General features: G+C 37.0%; 1 non-coding gene across 1 annotated transcript; it reads left to right on the plus strand.

Annotated features, from left to right (window-relative positions):
- The first annotated feature begins 3,474 nt into the window (after window positions 1-3,474).
- On the plus strand, window positions 3,475-3,581 carry LOC112999688 (small nucleolar RNA R71). Its single transcript, XR_003264898.1, has one exon. It is a non-coding gene; the product is annotated as a small nucleolar RNA R71 (small nucleolar RNA).
- The last annotated feature ends 7,213 nt before the right edge of the window (window positions 3,582-10,794 follow it).

The following is a 10,794-nucleotide window of genomic DNA, read 5'->3' on the forward strand; positions in this document are numbered from 1 at the left end:
TGGATCAACCTAGGCTTAGAATCAGCCTTCTTCAACATGTACTTTAGAGCTGCATGGTCAGTATAAACAATAATGCGGGTACCAAGCAAATAAGATCGAAATTTTTCAAGAGCAAAAACTATGGCTAGAAGCTCTTTCTCAGTAGTAGTATAATTCGCTTGGGCAGCATCTAAAGTCCTAGAAGCATAATATATCACCCTGGGAAATTTATCAATTTTCTAAGCAAGGACAGCCCCCAATGCATAATTTGATGCATCACACATAAGTTCAAAAGGGGTTGTCCAATCGGGTGCCTGGATGATGGGGGTGGTAGTCAACGCTCTTTTGAGGCAATCAAAAGCCTCTTTGCATCTGTCATTAAAGTCAAACTCCACCTCCTTTTGCAACAAGTTGGATAGTGGAAGGGATACTTTGCTAAAATCCCTTATAAAGTGCCTGTAGAATCCTGCATGACCAAGAAAAGATCGCACCTCTCACACACAAGAGGGGTAAGGCAATTGTGAAATAACAGAAATTTTTGCAGGATCTACTTCAATACCCTTATTGGAAATAATGTGGCCTAAAACTATACCTTGCTCAACCATAAAATGACATTTTTCAAAATTTAGAACAAGGTTAGTTTCAATGCATCTATTCAAAACTTTTTCCAAACTATTCAAACAACCATCAAAAGAGGATCCATATACAGTGAAATCATCCATAAACACCTCTATGCAATTTTCTAAAAAATCACTGAAAATACTAATCATGCACCACTGGAAGGTACCAGGGGCATTGCACAGGCCGAAAGGCATCCTCCTATAAGCAAAAGTGCCGAAGGGGCAGGTGAATGTGGTCTTTTCCTGATCCTCAGGAGCAATAGTAATTTGCATATAACCAGAAAAACCATCAAGGAAACAGTAGTGGGATTTACCTGCCAGGCGTTCAAGCATCTGGTCAATGAATGGCAGGGGAAAATGGTCCTTTTTGGTAACCTGGTTCAGCCTCCTATAGTCAATGCAGACTCTCCAACTGTTCTGTACCCGAGTAGGAATCAGCTCCTCCTTCTCATTTCTGATCACTGTGAGGCCGATCTTCTTCGGGACTACCTGGACGGGACTCACCCATTGGCTGTCGGAGATAGGATAAATGATTCCAGCTTGCAAAAGCTTGGTTATCTCCTTCTTCACTACATCAAGAATCACCGGGTTGAGTCTTCTCTGTGGCTGTCTTACTGGTTTAGCTCCATCCTCTAAATTTATTCGATGCATACATGTGGATGGGCTAATACCAGGAATGTCCGCCAGGGTCCAGCCTATAGCCTTCTTATGCTTCTTGAGAACTGACAACAACTTCTCCTCTTGCTCATCAGCAAGGGAGGCAGATATAATCACTGGAAAACTCTTGCTATCATCCAAGTAAGCGTATTTTAAATTTGATGGCAGAGGCTTCAATTCTAGTGTAGTCGGCTGGACAGTGGTAGAAGGAGATGGTTTCTCAGCCTTTACCTCATAAAGAAAGTCAAAGGTATGTGTACTTCCTGAAACATGGTTAGTCCTATCTGACTCTATAAAATCAATCTCGAGAGGTAAAACACCACCACTAGACATGCAATCAATATCACTCTCAGATTCACTCTCAGCATCAAATTCAGACATAAGATCAAGTACAATTTCAGACTCAATGCATGAAGAGTGAGAGGCATGCAGATTAGAATAAAGATCAGGCATGTATTCATCAGCAACATGGTCAATTATTTCAGCATGAAATACAGAAAGATCTTCAGATGGGTATTTCATAGCATCCAGAATATTAAAATGAACAGCTATATCACCAAACTCCATAGACAGTGTGCCTGCATAAACATCTATCTTAGTTCTAGCAGTTTTCATAAAGGGTCTGCTTAGAATGATGGGAACTGATCCTTGAGAAAATCCATCTTCCATATTCAAGATATAAAAATCAACAGGGAAAATCAGTTCACCAACTCTAACTAAGACATCTTCTATGAAACCAACAGGATAGGCAACACTTCTATTAGCTAAATGAATTACCACATCAGTTGACTGCAAGGGACCTAGAGATAGAGAATTAAAAATCGACAGAGGCATAACACTAACAAAGGCTCCTAAATCTAGCATGGCATTGTCAAACTTACTATTCCCTATAGTACAAGGTATGCTGAATGTACCTGGATCTTTGCATTTTTCAGGAATTTGAGGAACAGATTTACCAATCAATGCGGAGACATTTCTGCCCATGCTAATTCGTTCACTTCCTTTAAGCTTCCGCTTATTAGTGCACAACTCCTTCAAGAATTTGGCATATCTTGGAATTTGCTTTATTGCATCCAACAGAGGTATGTTTACCTCTACTTTTCTAAACGTTTCCAAGATCTCTTTCTCTGCCTCTTCCATTTTTTTGTTGGAAACTACTCTTGGAGGGAATGGAAGAGGGGGAATGTGCTGCTTCTGCAAATCAGAATTACCTGTGGAAGAAGATTCACCTGCACAGAAATTGTTAGGTAAATTTTTGTCATCACCTTTCTCTGGAGTAGAGTGAAGTTTGGTAGGTTCATTTGCAGATGAGGAAGGTGCTACGGGTTGAGGTCCTTGACACTGCTTTCCCGACCTCAATGAAATGGCACTGACGTTTTTGGGATTTTGGACAGCTTGAGAAGGCAGCTTGTCAGAATTCTGGGACTGTTGTTGATTCAATTGGGTAGCCAATTGTCCCATCTGATTGGTTAAGCTCTGAATAGAGGCTCTGGTCTCTTGCTGAAACTGCATGTTCTGCATAGTCATTTGCCTCACAAGTTCTTCGAGGGAAGGTTGTGAAGGGGCCTCAACTGTTGGCTGTTTCTGGGGTTGTTGCTATTGTTGGATTGGTGGAGGAATGTATGGTCTGCTTGGGCTAGCAGCATTTTGGAAGGAAGGAGCAGGCTGTTGTTGTTGTTGCTGAGGGCTGGACCATCTGAGGTTAGGGTGATTCCTCCATCCAAGGTTGTATCTGTTGCTGGAGAGGTCATAATTGTTCTGCTGTGGTTGATTTTGCTACTGAGGTTGAGGAGGTCTATTGTAAATATTTGCAGCATAAGCTTCAGGCTGCTCAATTGCTCCAGGTTGCTGCATGGAAGGGCAAAGGTCTGTATGGTGGTCAGCAGAGGAGCACAAACCACAAACCCTTGCGACGGGTACAGATTTCTGATTCAAGGCCAGCTGGGTTACCAAGTTAACCAATGCATCCAGTTTGCCTTCAAGCTTCTTAGTTTCAGATGATGCAGATGGGTTTGTAGCTACCTCATGCACTCCTCTAATGACTATGGCATCATTTCTGGCGCTAAACTGCTGGGAGTTGGAAGCCATCTTCTCAATTAAATTTCTGGCTTCAGCAGGAGTCATGTCTCCAAGGGCTCCACCACTGGCAACATCTATCACACTTCTCTCCATATTACTGAGTCCTTCATAAAAATATTGGAGAAGAAGTTGTTCTGAAATCTGATGGTGGGGGCAACTGGCACATAGTTTCTTAAATCTCTCCCAGTACTCATACAGGCTCTCTCCACTGAGTTGTCTAATACCTGAGATATCCTTCCTGATGGTTGTGGTCCTGGAAGCAGGGAAATTTTTTTCTAAGAATACTCTCTTAAGGTCATCCCAGCTCGTGATGGACCTTGGAGCAAGGTAATATAGCCAGTCCTTTGCCACTCCCTCTCAGCATGGGTGGTCGCTAAAATCCGTCGCTAAGGGATTTCTACTACTACTCTGGTTTGCCGCAAGCAGAAATGGTCGCTAAGTCCGTCGCAAAACACTATTCACAGCAAAACACCCAAAACTGAAACAGGGGAAGCGCTCAATAGAAAAACTGAAACAGAACACACACTAAACGAAATACCAGGACACTAAACAACACTAACACACATACTAACACAATACTAACAATTAACATAAAACACGGAAGAATTAAACACACAACGCTAGCTATTATGAACCTTTGGACACTGCTCCCCGGCAACGGCGCCAAATTCGATCGAGGTCGTACCCGAATCAAATAAACATGAAAATGCAGTAACTAGGAAGTGATCCTAGGTCGTTTCCCAACGAGCAGTGACAAACTAAATGTTCATAATATACTTGCAGTAACAGTAACGATTGGGGGAGGGTTTGGTTGTTTGGTAATTAAAGAGCAGAACAAGTAAACTGGAATACGAAACTACTAATATTAAAAACGGGTTGTTTCCTCTGATTCAGATGCCATTCTCTTATCCTGGGTTATGGAGAATTCGTCCCTAATAGTCAACCACTTAATCCAACCCTATTTCAATTTACTAAGCGAAAATCAACTTAGGGTTTTCAATACGTGATTAGGCACCACATACACCAGTTAGCCCTTCGTCCATTAAGCATGAACGCAAGTTAGGCTCAGAGGCAATTAATCGAACACGAAGCGTGCACTGATTAATATTCACGAAATTGGGATAACTGATGAAGGGAAAACTGCCAGGAAACCACATTACAAGCGAAACCTCAAAGAGAGTTGGGCTTCATCCTCAAAAGGAAGCAACACCAGAAAATCTAGCCTTCCATGGATTCAAACATAAAACGCAAATGAAACATGAAACAGAAACGTAAATGAACAGAATGTAAATGAACAGAAATGTCAATGAAACAGAAACATAAATGAGAGTAGAAGAAGAAGCAAGAACGAAACTGTAATTAGAAGCAGAAAACGTAAAATTGCATTACGTGAACAGTAGCATCAAAGCAGAAAACGTAAAACCCTAAAACAAAAGCTCTGAATAATGAATAGCATAACAGAATGCCTTGCACGAATCCCAAGGCTACTATTTAAAAAGAGTCACTCAAAGTCACTGGGTCCTATTACAATACTCTGGCCCAAAACGAAATAAACACTGAACAACATAAAATAAAATTGCGAAATTTCCTAATTAGAAATTAACTAAGGTAAGCGCTGCTTTATTTGCCCTCTTCAAGTCCATAACCAAAATCCGGATTAAGCCCAATGTTTCATTAATTCCTGAAATTAGATTAAAAACATCAAATTAGCTAAATGAGCCCAAATAATAAAACTGCCTGATTAATTGACAATTAAGACCAATCAGTAATTAAAATGGTGCAAAAAGGGTTTAGAAAATAGAAGAAAATGATGGCACATCAATGACCCTAACCGGTCTTCCTATAATTTTACTTAATGAGAGTGACCTGACATACCCATTTTATGGTGTGTCTTGTTATGTACTCCTAAGCGCCCCAAGGTGGTTTTTCATTGACATGGTACCACATTGCATATAGGCTTGAGTCTTAGTTTAACTATTGCATAACGCTTTCTTATTGTTTATTATGAAATTGATGAATATTATTATGTCTTGACCGAAATGTGGGATTCATGTGTAATGTGATTGGTGATTGAAAAATGAATTTTAAATTACAAAGTGGTGGAATTACGTGAGCTATGTTTAAGTAAGTTGTATCTCATTTATATGATATGTATATCTAGTTGTCTCATTTCTCTATTAGTTAGGAATGTTATAACTCACTCCCCGTGTGCTATTTGTGTTTGGATCTTGTGATGATTTCAAACTTTGTGTTCGTGGGAGCAAATGGTTAGGTGAATGACTATGGAGAACCTCATACTAGAGGACGCGAGAACACAATGCTATGATAGGAAGTGACACTGGGGTATAAGTTTCCATATTAAATGTATGAAGTCTTGGACGACCTTGTTTGAGCCGAAGTAATTTTATTATATATTCAGACAAGTTTTATTATGATGCAAGGAAAATGAATGTGAGCCTTTTACTCTTTTAAAAGGCTTTTATTTAAATGTGTTTTAAAAACTTTTAATTAATTATAATTTATTATTCCTTATATTATTAGTACATATATGTATGGGGTAGAGGGCGTCACACTCCTACCCTTCATTCGCTTCCAACCCTCCTCAACCCCCACCACCACCCAACGTTCAAATCTTCAACCCAACACTTCATCATACAACGCTTGAACCACCAATAGCAAGTATCATGTTCTAACCCCTCCCCTCCATTTTACCCCTTTTCTCTTTATCACCAACAATTATTTGGCAACAATGTGAAAAACCAAACAACCGAAGAAACTCCAAAATGAAACAGATCTCCATGAAATCCAAAAATTACATTCCTGTAGTTCTCTTCATTTGAAGACAACTAAGCTTTATAAGGTTATGATTCTAACATGTCCTTTAGTCTTTCACTTATTGCTTCAATTTTCAGAATTGTATTGGAAAGCTAGAATTTGTTGTTCATGCATTCTGTTTTTGTTTTGCCATCCTTTTTCATTTTTTTTAGTAGAATATTTTTGGGCAAATTGAAGAGAATATAATGAAGGCTTCTTCTGATTTTTGTGCTTCTTGGAGCTAATTCTCAAACTGGTGATACCATCAATTGTGTTGGGCAATGTTTTTATAACATAAAAGATGTATAAGGCCTGATAATATACATGTTATAGTTTGTTGTTTGTTTTATGGTTTTTAATTTTGTTTGAAGTGGCTTACACTGTACTATTTGTTGCATAGTTTAATCTTGCTTATCTCACTTTTTGAATTATTTTTTGGACTAATTAGCTTCTGCTTCCCCAATTTTTGACCCGTATCACTGTCATATAGTATACCAGGTTCTGCATTGCTATTCAAGTAAGTTTCTACTCGTTTTCCTTTTTATTATTTTCATATATAGCTGGTTTGGTTGGTATGTGCCCGTTCACCTTCATTTCTAGGGTACACTTGAGAGGAATCACCACTACACATTACTGGATAGGGAGATGATTATTGACACAAATCCACATACACATAAGCAAGAGAAAAGATACCTCATTTATCATTTGATGGCTATCAATCAAGTCCCTTTGACAAAGGTACACATTTATGAACAACTACAGTGCTGAGATTTATTGACTTCTTGGTGGATTTGTCCTACACCTACTATATTATATGAAGTAAAGAAATTTAAATTGCTTTACTCTTGTATATGTTATATTTTCTATTTTGAGTTGTTGTATTTAGTGGTCAACCAAATCCAAATTGTATTCCAATAAGGTATTTGCATTTGTTAATTAATTAAAGTATCTCCTTACAATCCCGCATTAAAATGAACACCTGTAAGCTTGTAGTTAGATTTGAAACTACCTCTGAATTATGGGCCATTTCCATAGTAAGTTTGAAAACCCAGGATCACTAGTAATCTGTAATTTTTAATCTAGCTAGACATGGGAAATTGTTAAATAATTTGAAGCATCATAATTGAACCAATTGTGTCTAGTTTGTAAACTTGTAATTAGTTACTGATACAATGAGAATATCAAATACTATTCAATATTTGTTGGGATCGAGAATGCGTATGTGTGTGTCTGCCTATCTATCTAACTTCCAATTGAAGTCTGACTGCAAACATCATGTTTTCTCATGAGTATTTGGATAGTTGGTAAAACATTCAAAAAATGACACAATACTAGATAATGCATGTCAGGAACCTTGTAGTAACTAGTAAGGAATATCACTATCTCATAAATTGCAGAGGAACAAAAGTGGTACAATTATTAGAGCAAAAAAAATTTAGTAATATTTTATTACAATCTGTCTAGGTTGGGATGATTGAAATTGCATGTTTGGTTTGATGTAAAACAAAATAAATATTAAAAAAAACATCAATTTTTAGAAAAATTGTCTTAGAATATAAAGAATCTAAGATGATTTTTTGGCAAAAACCATCTTAGAATTTATAGAATCTATGGTAAATCTTACCTCACCTTACACAATTAATATTTAGGCTAAAACTAAATAGGCTCTAGGCTAGCTTGTTAGCATACCAAACTAAAAAAACTTGCATTTGATTGGAAACAAAGAACCGCCTTATATTCTATAGATTATAAGACGGCTTTCAGTAAAATCGTCTTAAAATGTCAGGATCCTAAGACGGTTTTTACTATTCTAAGGTGATGATGCAATCCTACCCCCCAAGGGCATTGGATAGAGGACTCCAAGAAGATTAGGCCAAAGATGCAAGAGAAGGCCCTAGGGTTCTCATGAGCCTTAGGGTAGATTTTGGGCCCATGGGCTAAGTATGAATCCACTTATCTTTGTACATATTAGACTAGGATGTCATTATATTTGGTCCTTGTATTTAGGGCTCCACATTGTAGGTAGGGTACCCTAGACATATAGGATTTTTCAGCCCTTGTATTTTTGGGCACCTAGACTAGTTTTTGTATTAGGGGTAGTTTTGTAAGTTCACATGTACTAAGTGAATATTTTATGTGTGTGGTTGGAAATAAATTTAATGAATTGGTAGAAGCCCAATCCGATTAAATTTTAGAGGGGGAGGTGAGCATTTGCTTACTACACCCCATTGCCACATCATATAGGCACACTTTGTGCATGTCCTTCATGCTTTACATGCCTCATGACACCTAAGCACACTTAGTAGAGAATCTTGGAATTGATCTTGGATTAGTGGGCTGAACCATAACTAAAATTCACTAATCATGATTAGTGAAATTTTGGCTCCAAAGTTTGGCTCCACAAATTCAATTTCAAATTCAAGTGAAATTTGAATTGAAATTCAAATTTCTCTCCAATTTTGTGTGACACTTAGGCTATAAATAGAGGTCATATGTGTGCATTTTTTTCAACTTTGATGATTTGAAAATTAAACTTCAGCTTTCAAAGCTCTTTTAGAGCATAAAATTTCGTGCTCTTCTCTCCCTCTACCTTCATTCATCTCCTTCTTCCTCCAATCTCTTATCCATGGCCTCCTATATTGGTGAGCTTCTTCAAGACTCATATTCTCCTTGAAGTGGCATCTCTTCTCTCTCTTCCATCTCCATTCCACTGCCATTCATCTTCGAAGAAGCAAATGAATCCATTGATGAAGAAGATCCTAGGCCTACAAGCTCCAATGGAGCTTACATCATGTGGTATCAAGGGCATCTTCATCTAGGTGATGTTCTTTTGCTTCCTCTATCTTTTTGTTCGGTGAATTCTCTTTAATTCCTTGTTCTTCATCTTATTCTCCATGTATATCCTCCATTATCTTGTGGTTTCGTGCTGTTTAGAGTAGATTAAAAAAATCGATTAAATCTTAGATCTACACTTGTTCTTGTATTTCTATGGTTCAAATTTTGTAGATCTACTCTTGAATCTTGTTTTTGTGTTGATTTTAGGTTCTATCATTTTTCATTCATAATATTCTTGTGCTGAACCTTAGATCTAAATTTTCTTCCAAAAATATTTATTAGAAAAAAAAACACAAAAATCTAAGTGTAAATCACTTAATCCATGTTGTCTTAGAGTTAGTCATAGTAATTGTCACATTATGCTCTAAGTTTGTGTTAAATTTTTATTTTTTTTTATTGAATTCTAGATACATTTGTTCATGTATTTTTTCATTCTTAGCCTATCTTTTGAATCTTGAGTCTAATTCATGCATGTTATTTAGTTCATAACATGTTCTAAATCAATTCCTAGAAGTAATCTTGTTGTTGATCTCTTTTTTGTTTTCTAAGATTCCTACATGATGCCTATGATGAAGTTGAGTTATGGTGCTGAGTTGTGGCTGGATCAAATAAGTCTTAAGCTCTCTTGAATTGTGTTATTCAAGATAATTGAGCATAAGCAAACACAAATTGTAACTATCCAAGCCTTAAGCAACATAAACACTATTCTTGATTTCTAGGTTGAAATCATTGGTGCTGGCAGCTTGAACATACGAATTTGTATAAATTATTGGGAATTGGTCACTACTTTTTTGATCTTAAAGTTTTACTGAATTTTCTATATATCTGGAAAAAAAATTATAAAAATAGAACCAAACGATTTGGGTTAAAGGCAAAAATAAGAAAAATCACACAAGTTGGTAGAAAAATCTGTGTCCAGGAAAAAAAAAGTGAAAGGGAAGTGTGCTTGTTGTTTTGGCTAAAAATTTGTTCTATAATTCGTGCCTATTTTATACCAATCCTAGTTCTAAAATTTCAATTGAAAATTATTGTGAAAACAAGTGCCAACCAAAACTAGAGGTTTCTTGAGTTTTTTTTATAGTTTTTCTACTATTCTCTAGAGTCATTCTAGGTTTCTCTTTGAGTCCTAGCTTGCTTTTTTTGTGCTTTTCATTGCTTTAATTGTTGAATAATCCTTGGAAAATTGTCTTGTTAAAACTCTATTGGTTTAGCTTTCATTTCATTTTTTTGGTCTTGGGTTATTGCTTGTCTCTTTGTTTCCTTGCTTGTGAGTTGCCATATAGGGAATTGGAAAGGAGGATTGGTGCCATATCTTGAAGAATTTGAGTCAAGAAGCAAGGGGCCAACCACCTTAAGAGCTATTGGAATAAGAAGCACTCCAAATTGAGTGAAACACTAAAGAGAGAATAGCCACCACAATTGAGGACTTTTTTTCTTTGTAATTTTGTAATTGGAAATTTGCTTTGCTTTCAAATTTTGTAACAAAAAGGCCTTTCATTGGAAGTAAGTTGGGAGCCTCCGCTAGGTCACCCTACTTCCATTTGTGTGTAATAATTTTAGGCAATTTTCCCTTAGGATAGTGAGTGTTTTGTTGGGAACCTTAAATGAGGTCATCCAAACACTCTTAGGATCCGCCTAGTTTGCATTTCTTGCACTTTAATTTCTTGCTTACTTTCATAGCTTATTTCCTTTACCCTCCATTGTCAAACCGCCTAGATAGCTTACCTTTTACCAATTAGTTTTTACCTTATCTTTCACACCTCTTTTAGTGTTTATTTTGGCTAGTTTCAACCATAGTTTCTTTTACCTT

The sequence above is a fragment of the Glycine max genome, chromosome 15, assembly GCF_000004515.6.
Source record: "Glycine max cultivar Williams 82 chromosome 15, Glycine_max_v4.0, whole genome shotgun sequence".
NCBI classification, from domain to species: Eukaryota; Viridiplantae; Streptophyta; class Magnoliopsida; order Fabales; family Fabaceae; genus Glycine; species Glycine max.